We start from the raw sequence: 18,439 nt of genomic DNA, 5'->3' as shown, positions 1-18,439 counted from the left end.
TATGTAATTTGCTCAGAATAGAGGCTCTAGGGAGCTGATGCTATTAGCCCTCTGTCTTTAACCTTCCCTGGCTGATCCTTGACCTGTGCAAAGAGAACTGGGAGGACCTCCCTAACAGAAGAAAGGATTAGATCATATCTAAATCATTAGAGAGCCAGTGTGGTTTAATGTATCAGGCTAGAAACCAGGAGACTTTTGAGTTCTAGTTCTGCCTTAGGCATCAAGCGAGCTTGTGCCAGTCACTCTCTCTTGACCTTAGGAAAGAGACAATGGCAAACCACTTCTACATAGCTTGCCAAGAAAACTGCAAAGACTTGTCTAGGCAGTCACAAGGGCCCAACACTGACTTGAAGGTACAATCATTGTCAGTGTTATTGTCATCATTATCTATGAGTTTCTTCTTCATAACTTTTAACAGTCATCGATTCACACAATGTGCCAGCAGCTAGATCATATTTTGCTTTAACCATGATATCTAATAGCCTGACTTTTACGTAAAGCACTATAGCACAAACAATGGCATGCAAACAGGATTATATTTATACATTGTGCCAAGGCAAAACCGAACAATAAGACATCAGACAATACCAGTGGAAGATGAGCTGTTCTTGTTTAATTGACAAATTAAACTATCAGGGAATATTGTGTGTTGATTAGAAAATTCTACCATTTTTAGAATATCTACTTGGCTGAATTAATCAAGAACTAGCTGTTGGCCTCTCCAGATTCTAGACTTTTGCCTTTGATTTTGTACAATGACAGAAATTAAGACTAGATTGAATGAAAACAAATGCTCAGATAGAATTCCAGGCTCCTCTGTGGGCTCGTCGTTTGACTGACGGATGGATTTGTCCACACTGCAGTCAGAAAAAGGATTGCATCAAATAAGAGTACAACAGAACAATCTAACCAACCTCTTGTTACACATACATTCAACCAATAATTGGCATCCTTTCATATCCCAAACAGCTTTAAAATAGCTTAGTTTTTAATAATCTGTAGAAAGGCAACAATACTGCATGGGAACAATTTGATTTCTAATGAAAGGCTGTCCCAGAAAAGCAGTGCCTTCAGTTATCCCTTGCACGAAAGTGTGGGGAAGCCACAAGCAGGCTCTCTCGTATCATCTTACCCCAAACTGACAGATGACTTCTCCCAGTGGCTTCATATAAATGACCATGGGAGGAGAAAGGGCCAAATTCTAGGCCACCTCAAAGATAAGCAACTGCTTGCTTGCTCTCTCCCTCCCCAGTACTCAGAACTGCCCACTACAAAGGTGGGGCACTAGGAGAAATCTGGCCCTCTAATCCCCTACCCCTTGCAGGCATTCCAGAATGATACCATGGTCCATGGTATCAAAGACAATGGAGAGGCCCAAGAGAACCAGGTTGGGTGCATTATCCTGATAATCCCGGTCTTCTAGGGTGCTCTGACAACAAGAAAGTGGAAAAAAAGAACTGAAGATTAAAGACAGAGTGATAGCTATCCAGTAAAAAAAAAATATCCAGGAAGGGCCTCTTAAAGAATGGTGTACCACAGTCTCTTTCAAGATTGCCCTGCGATAACACCCCCTTTTAAAGCAAGGCAATGGCCGCCTCCCAGAAACAACTTGCCGTGTCAGGTTCCCAATGTTCCCTCTCTGGGGACAGCTGAAAGACAGCTTAGTGTCTGTTTCACTGGAGTCCAACATCGCAAGAAAATCCCAGGTAACAAGACCAGGCATCACCCCAGTCATGACTTTGGACTCCATTCAGGGAGAGTTAGTGTTAATTTTTGCACAAACTCAGTCGGCAAACTGGGGCCATCAAGGACCATAATGTCAGTATAGAACACTGGTAATTTAAGTCTATTTTAGTGGCCGTGAATTTTCAATAATCATAAGGATCATAACTGTTTCCTCCTTCAAGATAATTCCTGGAGCCTGTGGCAAGCAATGGTTCATCTACCCAGGGATGTGCATGCGTGCATAGGATAGTTGCTTTCTACAAGCCTCATAAATGCATCTGAGTGTGTGAAAGGGTTTAGAGAGCACGCTCATCTTGGAATGTTTTAGACCAGGGGTGTCAAACTCAATTTCATTGAGGGCCACATCAGCATTGTGGTTGCCCTCAGGGGGCCGGGTGGGTATGGCCAGGGTCGGCGTGGCCTACTGGGTGGGCGTGGCTAGAGTGCGTATGGCCTACTGGGTGGGCGTGGCCAGCTCTACATCGTTTGCATCAAGGGTGTCTATAGGGGCCTGGGCAGGAGTGGGACAGATCTGAGGGTCTCTGGCAGAAGGAGGGTCTCTGGGCCAGGGCCAAGGCAGTGGGGGCCGTTCCCTCACTGTTTCCAGGATGGCTTCGCGGGCCACATGAAACCACTTCGCGGGCCGGATCTGGCCCCCGGGCCTTGTGTTTGACATGTCTGTTTTAGACACTAACTTTGTAGACAACTAATTTTTATTGTAGGACCTCAATTTTCTTTAATAGGAGGGGGAAAAAGACTTTGAAACATAGGCCCTGACAGCATAATATATCAATAGCAAACTTTGACTTGCAGTGTATCTTTGCAGCCATTGACAGAAATAAGACCCAAAGTGTGTGGGGGAGGAAAAAAGCAGACAAGTAGTATGGCTAAACTGAGAGCCTACACCAGGGGTCTTCAAACTTGGCCCTTTTGTGACTTGTGGACTTCCACTCCCAGAATTCCTCAGCCCTGGCCTACACTAATCAGTTGCGAGTGTTAATTAGAAGTTGCTGCCTGTTCAACAGCATTCTCCAAGCTCAAAATTCCCTTTCAAAATGGTTACCCTAGTTGGATGGGGATAATGGGAACTGAGAAACTTCCTGACAGTTAGAACAATTAACCAGTGGAACAACCTGCCTCCAGAGGTGGTGAATGCTCCAACACTGGAGGTTTTTAAGAAGAGACTGGACAGCCATTTGCCTGAAATGGTATAAGGTTTCCTGCCTGAGCAGGGGGTTGGACTAGGTGACCTCCAAGGTCCCTTCCAACTTATTATTATTATTATTATTATTATTATTATTATTATTATTATTGTTGTTGTTGTTGTTGTTGTTGTTGTTGTTGATGTTGTTGTTGTTGTTGTTTGTTGTTGTTGTTGTTGTTATTATTATTATTGTTGTTGTTGTTGTTGTTGATGTTGTTGTTGTTGTTGTTGGTTGTTTGTTGTTGTTGTTGTTGTTGTTGTTGTTGTTATTATTATTATTATTATTATTATTATTACATTGTGAGGATGCAGGGTTGAGGAAGACTGAGCTACGGATAGTTTAAAATCATGAGCTCACATTCCACACGGAGAGATGGAGATTGTAGTTTGTTGCAGCATAAAACAAAGGGTCCGGTAGCATTTTAAAGTCTACAGCATGGCAGAAGAGAGAGGAAAGGATGCTTCATTCTGAAATGAGGCTTTTCTCTAGCCTTCTTTTCCATCAGTAAATTTATCAGGCATCAACCTTGCCAGGCCAATGCATCATCTGGTGTTCTCTGTGTTCAGGGCTCCCTTGCCGTTTCCACCCATCCCAGAAAACACTGGCGGGCTTTTGTCCTGTGGAATGCTAGGCTGGGTGCTGAGCTGACCCCATTAGTCACCCATTGCACAGCTAAGGAGAATGGGCTTTGCTAACAGCCACCAGGAGCTAATAATTTAAATGGTTACTCAAAGCGATCAAGCAGTAACTATTGTCTTTTAAAAAAAGGTCCTTCCATTGTTTGAGGTGTTTATTTTTCTTGTTTCCTTTTTTCAATCTCTTTACAAGGCAGCTGCATGAAGAAACAACTCTGTCTTGGCTTCATGAGAACTGTTAGGGAAGATGCCAGCCAAAGAGAAACAAAAACAAACCATCCATAAAAGGGCAAAGTGTAAAGAGTCTGTCTGGATCAGGTAAGTCTTCAGACTGTTGCAGGAAGAAGGCCTTCAGTTCCAAAGCATGCTTTCTGCCTACATCTAAAGTAATTTTAAAGGAACACCTCAACGATATCAAAAGAATTGTGCAGGGTCAGACCAAAAGTAATGCTAGTTCAGCATGGATCACACTCCTGCTATTAGCCCAGATTAAGAAACAATGCCATCTGGGCCAGGACTGTTTTTATGATAACAGCTACAGTGACAGAATTTTGCAAGTCTGAATGTGCTTCCCCCCTCTCTTATTTTATCTTTGTGTGAAGTAGGAAATTACTTTCCTACTTTTTACTTTACAAATTAATTTCTTGGTGGGGGCTCAAGCCTTCTTCCTAGAAATCATTGGTTTCCCATGCATTAATTGAATTCAGCTAGTATCCCAGTTTCAGCTTCACTGGATCAGGAAATCCTGACTTCAAAGACTTATTGTAATGGAGAGAAGGAATAACCTAGAGGAACAGGAGGAAGGTCCACATTTAAGACGGTGGTCCAATAAAAGAAATTTGAATCCAAGGCAGAAATTTAAAAAAGTGTCTCAGACTTGACTCCTTAGTTCTCATATAGATTTAAAAAAGGGTATTCAGGCATGCAAGATTCTGTTAATGTATCAAAGTACTCTTCTGATCTACGTCAAAATGCTCATACTCATGCCCTGACTACCACTTGACTAGACTACTGCAACATTCTCCATGTGGGTCTGCCTCTGGATACAACCCAGAAGCTGGAAACTGGTACAGAATCTGGTTCCGAAGTTATTGGCAAGAGAGCCCTGCCAGTGTAGAATCACATTTCATCTTTACATTAATTGCCAGTAGGCTTCCAGGCTCCACTGACTATTATGTTTAGAGTGCTAATTAAGTGCTGATTATTACGAGTATTATGAGCCATGGTGGTGCAGTGGTTAGAATGCAGTACTGCAGGCTAATTCCGCCCACTGCCGGCAGTTCAGCAGTTCGATTCTCACCAAGGTTGACTCAGCCGTCCATCCTTCCAAGGTCGGTGGGGACCCAGACAGTTGGGGGCAATATGCTGACTCTGTAAACCGCTTAGAGATGGCTGTAAAGACTATGAAGCGGTCTATAAGTCTAAGTGCTATTGCTATTATGTTTAGAGGCCAAAATGACGCAGCAAAAGGATTCAAAATGCCTCCCTAAAATTGAATCTGTCCACCTGGTCCAGTTGCCAGAGAGGCACATTCGTGAGATCCACAGAACATCAGTAAGAAGGCAGGTCTTCTCAGGAATAGCTTGTGAAATTTTGTTTTTGTTTGTTTGCATCCCACCTTTATTGTTTTTACAAATAACTCAAGGTGATGAATATATCCAATACATCTTCCTCTTCCCATTTTCCCTACAACAGCAACTCTGTGAGGTGAACTCACAGCATCCCTATGGTCATATGATTGCAATCTGGGCGCTTGATGCCTGGCTCATGATTATTTATTGTTTTTACAAATAACTCAGGGTGACGAACATATCCAATGCATCTTCCTCCTCCCATTTTCCCCACTGCAGCAACCCTGTGAGGTGGGTTTTGCTGAGAGAAAGAAAGAGTCACTGGTCCAAAGTCACCCAGTTGGCTTTCATGGCTAATGAGGGACTTGAACTCAGAATCTTGGGCTTTCTAGCCTGGTACCTTAACCACTAGAGTAAACTATCTCCCTCTGCCTGTTTGAAATACTCTCCATGCCCGCTCAAAAATATGCAGTCACGTTGCTGCAATTCTAAAAATGAGTTAAAAAGGTGTTATTTCAGTGCATGTTGCCTCTGAGGAGTTACTGGCAGTTTTATCTGAAGGCTATCTTGCTTTTTTGGGGAATTATTTCCGGGTTCCTACATTGTTCTGATTTATTTATTTGTTATTACATTTTCTTTTTGTCTCATTGTGGGTCTGCCTCTGGACACAACCCAGAGACTTTTAGAACTGTGGTGGGTTCATTAGTACTGCAAAATAAGGCTATAAATAAATTCATTTTTAAACTATCCAAGCTGGTGGCCCTTGCTACATTTCATTTACAATTTTTATAGTCCACCCAACTCAAAAGTCTCTTGGCAGATTACAACAAATTAAAATTATATATGCAACAACAAAATAAAATAATAATAAAAATATTAGTAATAATAAACCAGCAATAACAAATCACACCTTGAAACAGTCTTTCATTAGAAATTAAATTGTTGCCATACTGTCGCCTTTCCATGGGCAGGAATCACACTTAGTTACAGTTGAAAGCCCAATGAAATAAAATTGCCTTTTTTTTCTAAAAAATGTGAGCTTTTTAGGTTATAATAAATAAATATTTTGTGATAGCAAATTCCGTTGTCGTGGGATGCATGTGTTAAGTGAAGAACATTTTACATTTTGGGCTCCAGATGATTCTGGGGGCCCCAGTTTTGTACCTCTAAACCCAAGCCCTAAGAACGTGTTTTCTGTTTCTGAGAGAGGACCAACAACAGCAACTTATTTTTCATGAGTCAGAAGTTGTGCATAGGGAAGCCATGAATGCCATTTTATTTATTTATTTATTTATTTATTTTATTACATTTATATACCGCCCTTTCCCAAAGGACTCAGGGCGGTTTACAGGGTAATTAAAAAACCAAGATACAAAAGTTAAAAACAAATTTTAAAAAATTATATTTGTCCCTGCATAAATAAAACCCCAGTTAAAATTAAGATTAATCCTCAGCCTGGGCCAGAGAGCTCGAAGAGCCAGGTCTTCAGGTCCCGGCAGAATGAACGGAGGTCGGGGGGGCAGTCCTCAGCTCCACTGGCAGCTGGTTCCAAAGGACAGGCGCCCCCACTGAGAAGGCCCTATCCCTGGGTGTCGTCCGCCGGCAATCTCTTACCGGTGGCACACTTCTGTTTGGAAGTCTCTTTTTACTTTAAGGACTGTCTAATGAAACATCAGTGATTTTAATAAGGGATGGTAGAGATTCCAGTTGTTTATCAACAGCATGTGGATTGCAGATTGAACACACATCACACAACCACTACTTTCTCCCCTATAATCTTTTTTTTAAAAAAAAATTACATTTGATTATTATTTCTAAATAATTTGCGTATTCATGAATATGTGCCAACTGATGTCCGTCTATATCCTCCTTGTCATCTCTTTTTCCGTCTATAAGGCTGATGTATCATTCTGGCCACGCTTCAGTAGTCTGGGATGAGCTGGGATTAAAGTGGTATTTGTTAAAGTACTACAATAGATACATAGATGATAGAGAACTAGAGATAGAGACACAGACACAGCTACAGCTTCAGATACCAATAGAAGATAATATTTGTAGCACAGGATTGAACTGTGAAGTCCATGAGCTTGATTGTTTGCTTGCAGATGTTTCATTACCCACCTAGATAACATCAGTGCTATTGAGTATGGGGTTTGCTCCCTCTTTATAGCTTAGTAGCTTGCCTTGTCAGTATTAGCAGGGGTGTGATTTTCTCTGTAGTTTCTTGATTAGGATAATGTTTTCTGCTTGCTTGATTGTTTGTCTGGTGTTAATCCCTGTTTATCTGGGCATTGGTTGTTGGAGAGAAATAAGATCTTTTTGTTTCTTTCTTAACTTTTTAACCGTCTATTTTAAATGATGTGTAAATGTGTTTTTTCCTCTCTGTGTCTATTGATGGCTGATTTGTCTGAATGTCAGGCTTCTGGAAATTTTCTAGCATTTTTGGATATAACTGGGTCTGGGTTGCTCACAGCTTCCCATTTAAAACTATGGTTGAGTTTGTCCATGTGTTGTCAGATAAAGGAGTTTTCATTATGTCTTCTGACTGCTAGCTGGAGTTCACATAGAGGCGCTCTGCTAATTTCCTTCCTGCCTGACCTACATAGTGGCTGTTATAGACCTTGAATGTATGTTGTAGATGAAGATGAATATGTAATTGAAAATGTTTCTTTTCTTTCTCTTTCTTTCTTTCTTTCTTTCTTTCTTTCTTTCTTTCTTTCTTTCTTTCTTTCTTTCTTTCTTCTGGGTTGCTGCAATTTTCTTTGTACTTATCTGAATAATGTTCTTACGTGGCTCTTCTCAAGTTGTTCCTTTGGTAATAATGCACTTGGTTAGTGTGGATTGTTTTTCACACTGCAGGTTAGATATCAAAACATAAATAAACTAAATAAAGCTTTTAGCATATTTTCAGCATAAGCCCCAAAATGACTTCAGAACTTTTGCTAGAATCAAAATAGGGTGAGTTTCCCCTATTACAAAATTTGTTCTTTTAACACTGAAAACTGCTACATGAGATTCAGAACAGGTTCCAAGCAAAGCTCAGTGTTATAATGACCGGTGCCACCCCTTTCCTTCTTCCCTCTAAGAATTTGCACAGTTCTTGAATTGGGCTGGGCCTTTGTGACTTTATGCCATTGTCTCTGTTTGCCAATTGGACAATTTCAGTTTCAGCTGAGATGTGGTCCATTGATCTGCAGTTGAAGAGATCCTCCTTTGGAAATGTAAAGCTCTGGAGAAGTTGTAAGCAGGCCAATTTACTATTGGCAGGGATTCAAACGTTACACTACCTCCTTTCCTCTGGATTCAGCCCAGCGTCTCCCTACACATAACATTTCAGTTACCTAGCATCTCGTCACAAGGTGCAATGTTATTATTTCACAGTAATTGAAAATGAAACTGTTGTGTACATAGTTATGGGAGTGGTTTCCCTTCGGCGGGAAACCTGAGTGCAATCATTGGCTGCTACTTCCCGGCGGGAGATTCTAAGCCGGGGATTGGTTATGTTTGAATGGAGTTAGTATTTAAGGCAGGGTTCAACGGCTGCTAGCCAGTTGACCCATGTGAGTTCTAATAAACGTTCCTTGTGTGACATCGCTGTCTCCGCTCATCATTCCGGACCTAACAGTGGCGACGAAGGTGGGATTGACGGCAGAACAGCGAGAGAACCGCGGAAAGCCGACAGAGCGAAAAGCGGGAAATTTGAACCACAGTCAACCGAGCAGCAAGCAAATTAAAACAACAGAATGGCGCAAGTCGGATCCCTGAAGGAGTTTGACCCTAACTACCCTGAAGACTGGGAAGAATATGTCGGACAAGTTGAGGGGTACATGCTGGTCAACGGGATCACGGAGGACAGGAAGAAGGCGGCAGCGCTACTAACTATCAGCGGCACGCCGGTTTACCGGGTGGCCGTCGGCCTGTGCCAACCCCTGCCGGTCTCCAGCGTATCGTACGCCGACCTGTTGGCGAAACTGAGGGTCCACTTCACCCCTAAACGGTCGGAACTGTTCTGGCGGAGGATATTTGAGAAGAGGAACCAGCGGCCGGGCGAATCAATACAACAATTTGTGGCGGCAGTCCGAGAAGCAGCCTTGCGCTGTAAATATGACAATCTCGAGATTCGCATCAGGGACCGAGTGGTTTTGGGGCTGCGAGACGAACACTTGCAAAACCGAATCATCTGTAAGCCCACCGGCAACCTCCAAGAAGTCTTAGACGAGCTACTCACGTACGAGTCTACAGGCAGACGCGACCCCCCCCTACAACAGCATGGCAGCCTCAGCCGAAATTAACCTGGAGAGCCATGTGGACGGTGGGGAGGTGGACTACCAGTGGGAAGCCGAGATTGCCGAAGTAGCCAGAAGGTTCGGGAAGATGGCGCCGAGACCACTACGAGCCGAAGGCCCAGATCAGAACAGAAGGCAACCACCACCAGCGCCGCAACGACCCCAGAGGGACAACCCCGCCAGACCTCGAGACCCAGAGACCCGGTGCGGAAGCTGCGGCGGAAATCACCAACGATCGACTTGCCGATTCCGAAACGCCAAATGCCGAGGGTGTGGAAAAACGGGCCACATCCAGGCCATCTGCAGAAGCCGACCGCGCGACAACCGCCTCCACGAGCTCGACGCTTGGGCCTCAGGTGAGGTAACCCCCGAACGGAGTGGCGGAGAGACCCCTAGGCCCAAGGCACGCACTTCCAACCCGGGGACTGGGGTGGGGGTCAACCACGTGGGGATCCCTAGACAAAAATACACCCCTAGAGTCAACCACATTTTGAGGCCTAAATTAAGAATCTAAGTCCAATTGCAAAGTGTCCCTTGCAAAATGGAAGTGGACTCCGGGGCCTCAGTATCTATAATTTCTAGGGACACCCTTAAATACATCGAAACCAGAAGCGGCCAGAAAATTCCCCTTAAACCCACCAAATTACAATTAGCCGACTTCCAGAAATCACCCATAGAACTAGTGGGAGAGGCTACCATCAACGTTAAATATAAGGGGTTCAGTGGAGTATTAACTATTTTAGTCACCGAGGGCCAGAGAACTAGCCTTGTAGGCCTTAATTGGTTCTTGGCCCTAGGCATTTGGGTGGGGGGAATTAACACAATTCAGAATAAAACCCTAAAATCCGTCTGCGATAATTTCGCAGACGTATTCGACGGGTCATTAGGGAGGTACAAGGGACCCCCCATTAATTTTAACTTAGACCCCGAGGTTAGGCCCATCAGGCTTAAGGCCCGGAGGGTGCCTTTTGCCCTCAAACAAAAAATCGAGGCCGAACTAGATAAGCTAGTAGGCCAGGGCGTCTTAGAACCGGTAGAAGGGGGCCTGTGGGAGACACCGATCGTCACACCCCTGAAACCGAACGGGGATGTGAGGATCTGTGCCGACTATAAAGCTACCCTGAACCTCGCAATGAAAAAACATGCTTTCCCGGTCCCGACGGTGAAGCAGGTCCTCGCGACGATCCAGGACGGCGCCATTTTCGCCAAGCTCGACTTGGCGCAGGCGTATTTGCAACTTACCGTGTCTAAGGAAGCCGCCGAGGCTCAAACAATAGTTACCCACAAGGGGGCGTTCCGCGTTCACAGACTTCAGTTCGGGATAGCTGCAGCTCCAGGCATCTTTCAGGAGGTGATGGAGAGAACCTTGAAGGGCATTCCAGGTGTATGCCCTTACTTTGACGATGTCCTCATCGCTGGAAAAACTGAGGACATCCTAGCTGAAAGGCTAGAACAGGTACTGGGGAAATTCAGGGAGGCAGGATTGAAATTAAAAAAGGATAAGTGTTGCATAGGGGTAAGATCAACTGAATTCTTGGGGTTTAGAATTGATGCATCAGGCATCCACCCTACAGAAGGAAAAATTAGGGCCATAAAGTTAGCTCCAGAACCCCAGAATAAGGCGGAACTACAAGCTTTCCTTGGCTTAATTAATTTTTATCACACATTCCTGCCTCACAAAGCAGCTATTGCTGAACCCCTCCATATACTTTTAGATAGGAAGACCACCTGGCAGTGGCAACAAAAACACAGGACCAGCTTCCAAACTTTAAAGGACATCCTGTCTAGCAATTCTACAGTTACTCACTTTATAGAGAACAAACCCATATTCTTAGCTTGTGATGCTTCCCCTTATGGAGTGGGAGCAGTTATTAGCCACATGGATGAGCAAGGGCAACAGAGGCCTATAGCATACTATTCCAGGACCTTAACAAAGGTGGAACGGAATTATGCACATATTGACAGGGAAGCATTGGCCATAGTGGCAGGCGTAAAAAAGTTCCATGATTATCTGTATGGTAGGGACTTTACTATTTACACTGACCACAAACCCCTGCTAGGGCTATTTACTACCGATAGACAGACTCCACAAATAATGTCTCCCAGGATGCTAAGATGGTCAATTTTCCTTTCCGCTTACACATTTTCAATCAAACACAGGCCGGGCAAGGAGATGGGGCACGCTGACGCCCTCAGCAGGTTACCCCTAGAGGATACAGGTACAGACCCCGCACCTGTGGGACAAATCATGTCCCTACAAGAACTCTCTGAGTGTCCCCTAACTGCCAGGGACATTGCAGCTGCCACCAGGAAGGACCCCATACTCAGCAGAATAGCAGCATGGGTACAAGGTGGGTGGCCTAGCAAAAGCCCTGACCCCAAGTTCACACCATATGTTAGAAGGAAGGACGAACTATCATCACATGTTGGATGTCTATTGTGGGGCAACAGGGTTGTCATACCAGAGAGGCATAGAAACACAGTAATTGGGGAATTACATGATGGGCACCCTGGAATTGTGCGTATGAAGGCCCTAGCTAGAAGTCACGTATGGTGGCCAGGGTTAGACACAGCCATAGAGGATAAAGTTGCAGGGTGCTACCAGTGTCAGCGTTCTAGACCGGAGCAAGCACACACAACGGTACACAAGTGGGAAGAGGCCAGGAACCCGTGGTCTAGGATCCATATTGACTTCGCCGGCCCTTTCCAGGGCCTCACATTCCTTGTAGTAGTGGATAGCTACTCCCGGTGGTTGGAGGTCGTGCCCGTTAAGTCCATGACATCAGCAAAAACCATACAGGTCTTAAGGGGACTCTTTGCCACTCATGGGTTACCTGACGTAATTGTCTCTGACAATGGGCCACAATTCACATCTAATGAATTTCAGGACTTCCTCAAGGCCAACTGGATTAGACACGCGACTTCAGCACCCTTCCACCCTTCCTCTAACGGCTTGGCAGAACGGAACGTCAGAACAACCAAGGACGCCCTCAGACGAATAATCCACGGTGACTGGCATCAGAGACTGGCTCAGTTCCTGCTGGCCCAACACACCACACCGTGTGCAGCCACAGGGAAGAGTCCTGCTGAAATGAGGTGGGGCAGGCGATTGATAACAAAATTGGACAGACTACACCCTGACAGACTACCTGCTGAACACAACCCGGTTACCCCAACCAGGTCTCTGAACATTGGGGACATGGTGTGGGCTAGAAATTACGGACAGGGGGACAAATGGGCACAAGGGGTCGTGATAGAGAAAACCGGTCCCTTATCTTATTTAATTGAGGGGGAAGGGAATCAGCTGATTAGGAGACACATCGATCAGTTAAGGAAAAGGGCCCCTGAAGGTGTACAAGCCAACAAAGAGAGGGACAACTCTACAACGAACTCTACACCTTCCCCAGCCAAGGGTAACCAAGCACCAGGGGGGAAAGGGAGGAGAATACATTTCAGGGCAATTGAAGCAAACCCCCAGAATTGTAACGCAAACCCCCAGAATTGTAACGCAAGGATAGAAATAGCGCCCCCTGACAGCACACCAGGGGCATCCAGTCAACCCAATGTACCCCAACAACAGCAATCACAACAACAGCCCAATAAGGAAACACCACCTGGGCCGTCCACACACACAACAGGGTCAGAGGAGGTAGTCACCGGTGGAACCGAAGGAACCCCAGCAGTTAGTATGGCCAGCAGATATCCAGTCAGGTAACATAAACCCCCAAGCTACCTGAAGGACTATGTCAAATAGTAATTTCATCCAGGGGGGAAGGGGTGTTGTGTACATAGTTATGGGAGTGGTTTCCCTTCGGCGGGAAACCTGAGTGCAATCATTGGCTGCTACTTCCTGGCGGGAGATTCTAAGCCGGGGATTGGTTATGTTTGAATGGAGTTAGTATTTAAGGCAGGGTTCAATGGCTGCTAGCCAGTTGACCCATGTGAGTTCCAATAAACGTTCCTTGTGCGACATCGCTGTCTCCGCTCGTCATTCCGGACCTAACAGAAACAAACAGGGCAGAGGTGTGACAGGTTGGCTTACATCTCCTCATATAGCCATTATTTGGATGTTGGAGAAAATCACCTGAGGAATCTACACAGAATGAAATTATATCATGGACAGAGTGGGCGGGGTGGGATACTAATTAAATGCCATTGATTAGTGGAGGGATCACTGATTGACTCACAGTTGCCTCACGGTTTGCCAGCATCCCAAAACTGGAAGCAAAAGAGAGGACCTTAGCTAAGGAACTGGGGAGTGAATATATTTGACTTGATGACATTGCCTAAATTTTGCATAGCTCCACCCCGTGCTACCAAGAAAAAGTGACATAAAACTGAGATGGGGGTAATACATTTACCTTGCATTGTCTTAAATGTCTTTAGTTTTAGGTCCTCCAGCTGTGCTGCAGCTTCCAGAATCTCAGCCTGCCTGGTTATAAAGGCTAAAGCAAAAGAGCAGAAAAAGTCTGCATTGCTGGGTGCTTTGCAGTTTTAGTTCCTTGCAGATCCCCACGAGAGGCCAAAACAGATTGCACGTGGGGAACTGGCTACTAAAATGAGATCAAGCCACAGCCTGGCTATAATTATAAAATATGGGAATACAGGTAGTCCCCAATTTGTGATGTCAGCTGAGCCCGAAATTTCTGTTGTGAAGTAAAACATTTGTTAGGTGAGTTTTGCCCCCATGCCCAAACTTTCTTGCCACAATTGTTAAGTGAATCACAGCAGTTATTAAGTTAGTGACAAGCTTGTTAAGTGAACCTGGCTCCCCTATTGACTTTGCTGGTTAGAAAGTTGCGAAAAGTGATCACATGACCCCAGGATACTGCAAATGTCACAAATGTGAGTCAGTTGCCAAGTGGCTGAATTTTAATCACGTGACCATGGGGATTCTGCAACAGTCGTAAGTGTAAAAAACGGTCCTACGTCACTTTTTTCAGTGCCTTTGTAACTTCAGTCACTAAACAAACTGCTGTACGTCAAGGACTGCCTGTATCTTTGCCACATAAACACGAAAAAGAAAAGGGTCAGAAGAGTGGCTTGTCCAGCACAGAAATAGTGTGGATGACTCTAGGTTCCTCACAGAAGATTCATCCACAATCTTCCCAGAGAAGTCCAGAATTAACTTCCAAACGTACTATACAAACTTCAAGGTCCAGCCCAAGTAACAGTAGTGACTTTATCGGCTCTCCAAAGAATCCCTTTCCAGATATAGTTTTTTTTTTGTCGTCTTGGTTTTTTAAACTCCCTACAAGGTACAACAATTGACATTTTCAAGGCAAAATCCTCAATGGGACAAAGCTGAGGAAACAAAGAACTGTGGCGTTTTTTGGTCCCTGGATGCATTGAAGAAATCATGAGCTGTCACTTCCTCTCTAGAGTCAATCGTCACCGACTATGTCTTTTATTTTTGGTAAGTGAGTTGTCTTTCTCTCTGAATTTCTGAGACCAGGCATTTCCTGATGTTTCCTTTCCTTCAGGGGAAAGCAGTTTTGCCTTGATACCCATTTCATGGAATGTTTCCTTCCCCATCACCCAGCCTTCTTTTTCTGAAAACAGAGAGGTTTTCCATGCCAACAATAACTTCCAGCTTGTAACATTGCCAGCATCTTGTCCTTGTGATACAAAATCTTGAAACCCTGTATTATGTGTGTGTGTGAGAGAGAGAGACTGTGTGCAAGTTGTCCACTCCATTCCAAATCAGTTTCTTGTGTGTATTTGATGTGTGTGCCTGGGACCGACTCAGTTGTCTCACTTAAAGAAACCAGCACTGTTTCCCTGGACTTTTTCAGTTCCACTTTAAAAGGGAAAAAAACAACAACAACAAACGTCTCAGGGAGGGAGAGGGGATGAGAAAGGAGCCTAAAACAAAACATGAGCCGATCAAGATTCATTTGCTTCTGTCTTTAGTTACCGAGTTTTCAAAACTGTAATTCATTTCACAGACAGCTGATCTGTATAATCTCCTGGGAGTGTTTCAAAATGGGATTAGATTTTTATCATTCATTTTGAATGTGACTGTTTTAAGCAATTTGTTGCTCTATAAGATAAGGAAAACACTAAGCACCCCTAAGCTGGGTTAGTGGGGTTTCTCTCTCTCTCTCTCTCTCTCACTCTCTTCCTCTTCCTCTTCCTCTCCCTCCCTCTCCCTCCCTCATTCCCCCCTCTATAGGAAATCATTCCTCTCCAGACTGTAACTGGACCCTGGGAAGTAATTTCTACAAAAGCCCAGAAACCAATGCGAAGAAGGCTCAGAAACTGAAAGTTTATTAAGTCAAAGTAGAGGTTATTTCACTCAGACGTTCTGAAAAGGCCTTGCTGTAAACATCCTAAAGACAGAATTTGCCACTTTTGTAATAAATAAATAAATAAATAAATAAATAAAACGCTGTGACAAATATTTCAAGGCTTTTTGTTTTGTCCTGCCAGAAGAATATCACATTGATGGATAGATAGCCTGCACAATCCAGAAGCTTTCCCATATCTAACTGGGCTATTAATTAATTTAATTCTTTTTAATTCTATTTTTTTATCTTAATTTTATATTGTCTTTTAAATATTGCCCTGTAAACTGCCCTGAGTCCTTCGGGAATAGGGTGGTATAGAAAACTAATTAAATAAATAAATAAATAAATAAATAAATAAATAAATAAATAAATAAATAAATAAATAAATAAATACATGCTTCCTTCCCTTGTCATTTTTCCCTAATAAAGAAAATAAACACCAGATATACAAACACCAAATAGACATAGCTAGACCAAATGGTAAAGCTACGGAATGGCCTGGTCTTTGCGAGAGAAAACTTGGATCTGTTGCTTTCAAATTAAATTGGTCAGTCCTGCGATACAGTTGCAAAAAAGACAGATGCAGGTTTGGGCTACAAGCAACACAAATAATGATTGGAATAATGACTGAAGGAGGTGGGTGTGTTTGGCCTTGAAAAAGAACAGTTAAGAGGGGATATGATAGTTTCTTTGTATCCTGAAAGGAAGAATAGAAGGAGGTGCAGGGTTTGGAATACTGGATTTAAGTTATAAGAAAGCAAGTTTCAATTGAGTGTTACAAGGACTTTCTTGGCAGGAAGGATAACTCAGCACTGGAGAAACAGTGTGTTCTTCTTCATTGGATGTACGTATTCAAGTTAGATTAGTCAACCATCTGTTGGCCAACCATCTGCTTAATCTGGATTTCTGAACTGAGCGGGCACTTGGTAGATTTACCTAAGTCTATCATTCTAAGTGAGAGGCATTACCATCCTAGGTTGTGTGTAAAAGACACCAACTTTTATATTCACAACTCTCTCAGTCAGAGAGTGTCTCCATACTTCCCTCCAAATGTTTCTGTTGCCAAAGAAAAGAAAGTATTGAGACAAGGTATTTTTTTTAGTTCTGATGCCTCTCATAGTTCTTCTTCCATGAAAAGTTGAAGTTAAAGAAAACTTGCCTGGCATCTACTTCATAATCTGAAGGGGATAGGCAAATTTATTTTTCCCCCCCCAAACTACGGATGGATTCAGCATTCTGAATATTTGAAAGGCTTTTTCTTGAAGTTTCCATTCAGTCTATTAGTTTAGTTGCAGATTTGTATTGTGTTTTATTCATTTCAGACAAATCTGTACCTTTCTTAAACAAATAAAATAACTTGATAACATGAAAAGACTCTTCTATTTGACAGTGAGCTTGAAATGAATTCCACCGTCCTTCCTAATGAGCCATAGGAATGTGAGCTTGCATATATTCCCAGAATTCAGACCATTCTGGGGAAAAATATATGTTTCCTATCAATTCTTGTTCAATATAAAGAAAGAGAGTTTGCTTTTGAAATTTCTTTCAATGGAGAAATGATTGAAAGTGAAAATTTCATGAAAGGGCTATCATGTTCTTGCATTTATATTGTTACAAGATGGCCAACAGACCACCTTGTAACAATATAAATGTGCTATATAGTTCATTGTGCTACAGTTTCCCCAATGGACTGCAGGCTTCAAAGGCTTCAAAGAATTCCAAGGGAGGCAATTATTTTGGAATGGAAGGCCCGCCGTGTGACTGTTTTTAGGCTGGGAAGTGTGCTCAGCCAGGGAAGTTCCTGAGTGGCGGAAAGATCAGAAATGTGATATAACAAGATGTGTAGAAGTAGCTTCTGCCACTTCCAAAAGTATAGGAAGCTCAGGAACATTTGATGAAGAAATTGCTAAACAGTTCAAGAATAATTTCTTTTGCAGTGGAAGAAACATCTGAGATTTTCTGTTACTTTCCACTAGTTTCTAATGGTTGAAACTGATTGATATTGACTGATTGATTCATTGCCATCCAATTGATAACAACACTTAGCGACCTTATAAATATCCCCAAGAGATTTGTTTTCTGCTTGATCTTTTAGGTCCCTCAATGGTTCATTTACAGCTATAATGATTGCTTAAGTAAGTCTATCTTACTGCCAGTAAATCCCTTCTTTTTCTCTCAAATGGACCTCTCAAAGGAGCTAGGTGTTTGCGTAATGTGTCCAAAATATGGTAGTCTGATCCTGTTCATCTGTACTTCAAGTAAAGACTACAAATTGATTGTTCTACGATTCACTTATTTGTTTTCCTAGCTATCCATGGTATCCTCAAATGTCTTAAATAATACCAGAGTTCAAAAGCATTAATGTTCTTTATATATAGCTTCTTCAAAGTCCAACATTTGCATCCATTGAGTGCCATGAAGAAAAAAAAAAGTCTGAACAATTCTAATCTTTACATCATTGCAGGTTTTGATGGCCAGTGTCAATCCAATGGTGATGAGTTTCTGAGTTAATGATTAGCCATGGTCTAATTTTTTGGTATCCTGAAATTTTACCAGCAACTAGTGAAAATACACACACACACACACACACACACATCAATGTGGTTGGCATTTTCAGAAGTGAAAGTGATCTCTCTGTAGTATATAGCTTGGCATTATAATTTTAATCTTTGTAAGTATGGATATATCTTAGCATCTGAATATCCTTTCTAAGGCCTTCATTGCTAC

The sequence above is a fragment of the Vipera berus genome (assembly GCF_964194415.1).
Source record: "Vipera berus genome assembly, chromosome: 2".
Taxonomy (NCBI): Eukaryota; Metazoa; Chordata; class Lepidosauria; order Squamata; family Viperidae; genus Vipera; species Vipera berus.
This window is presented reverse-complemented; position numbering follows the sequence as displayed.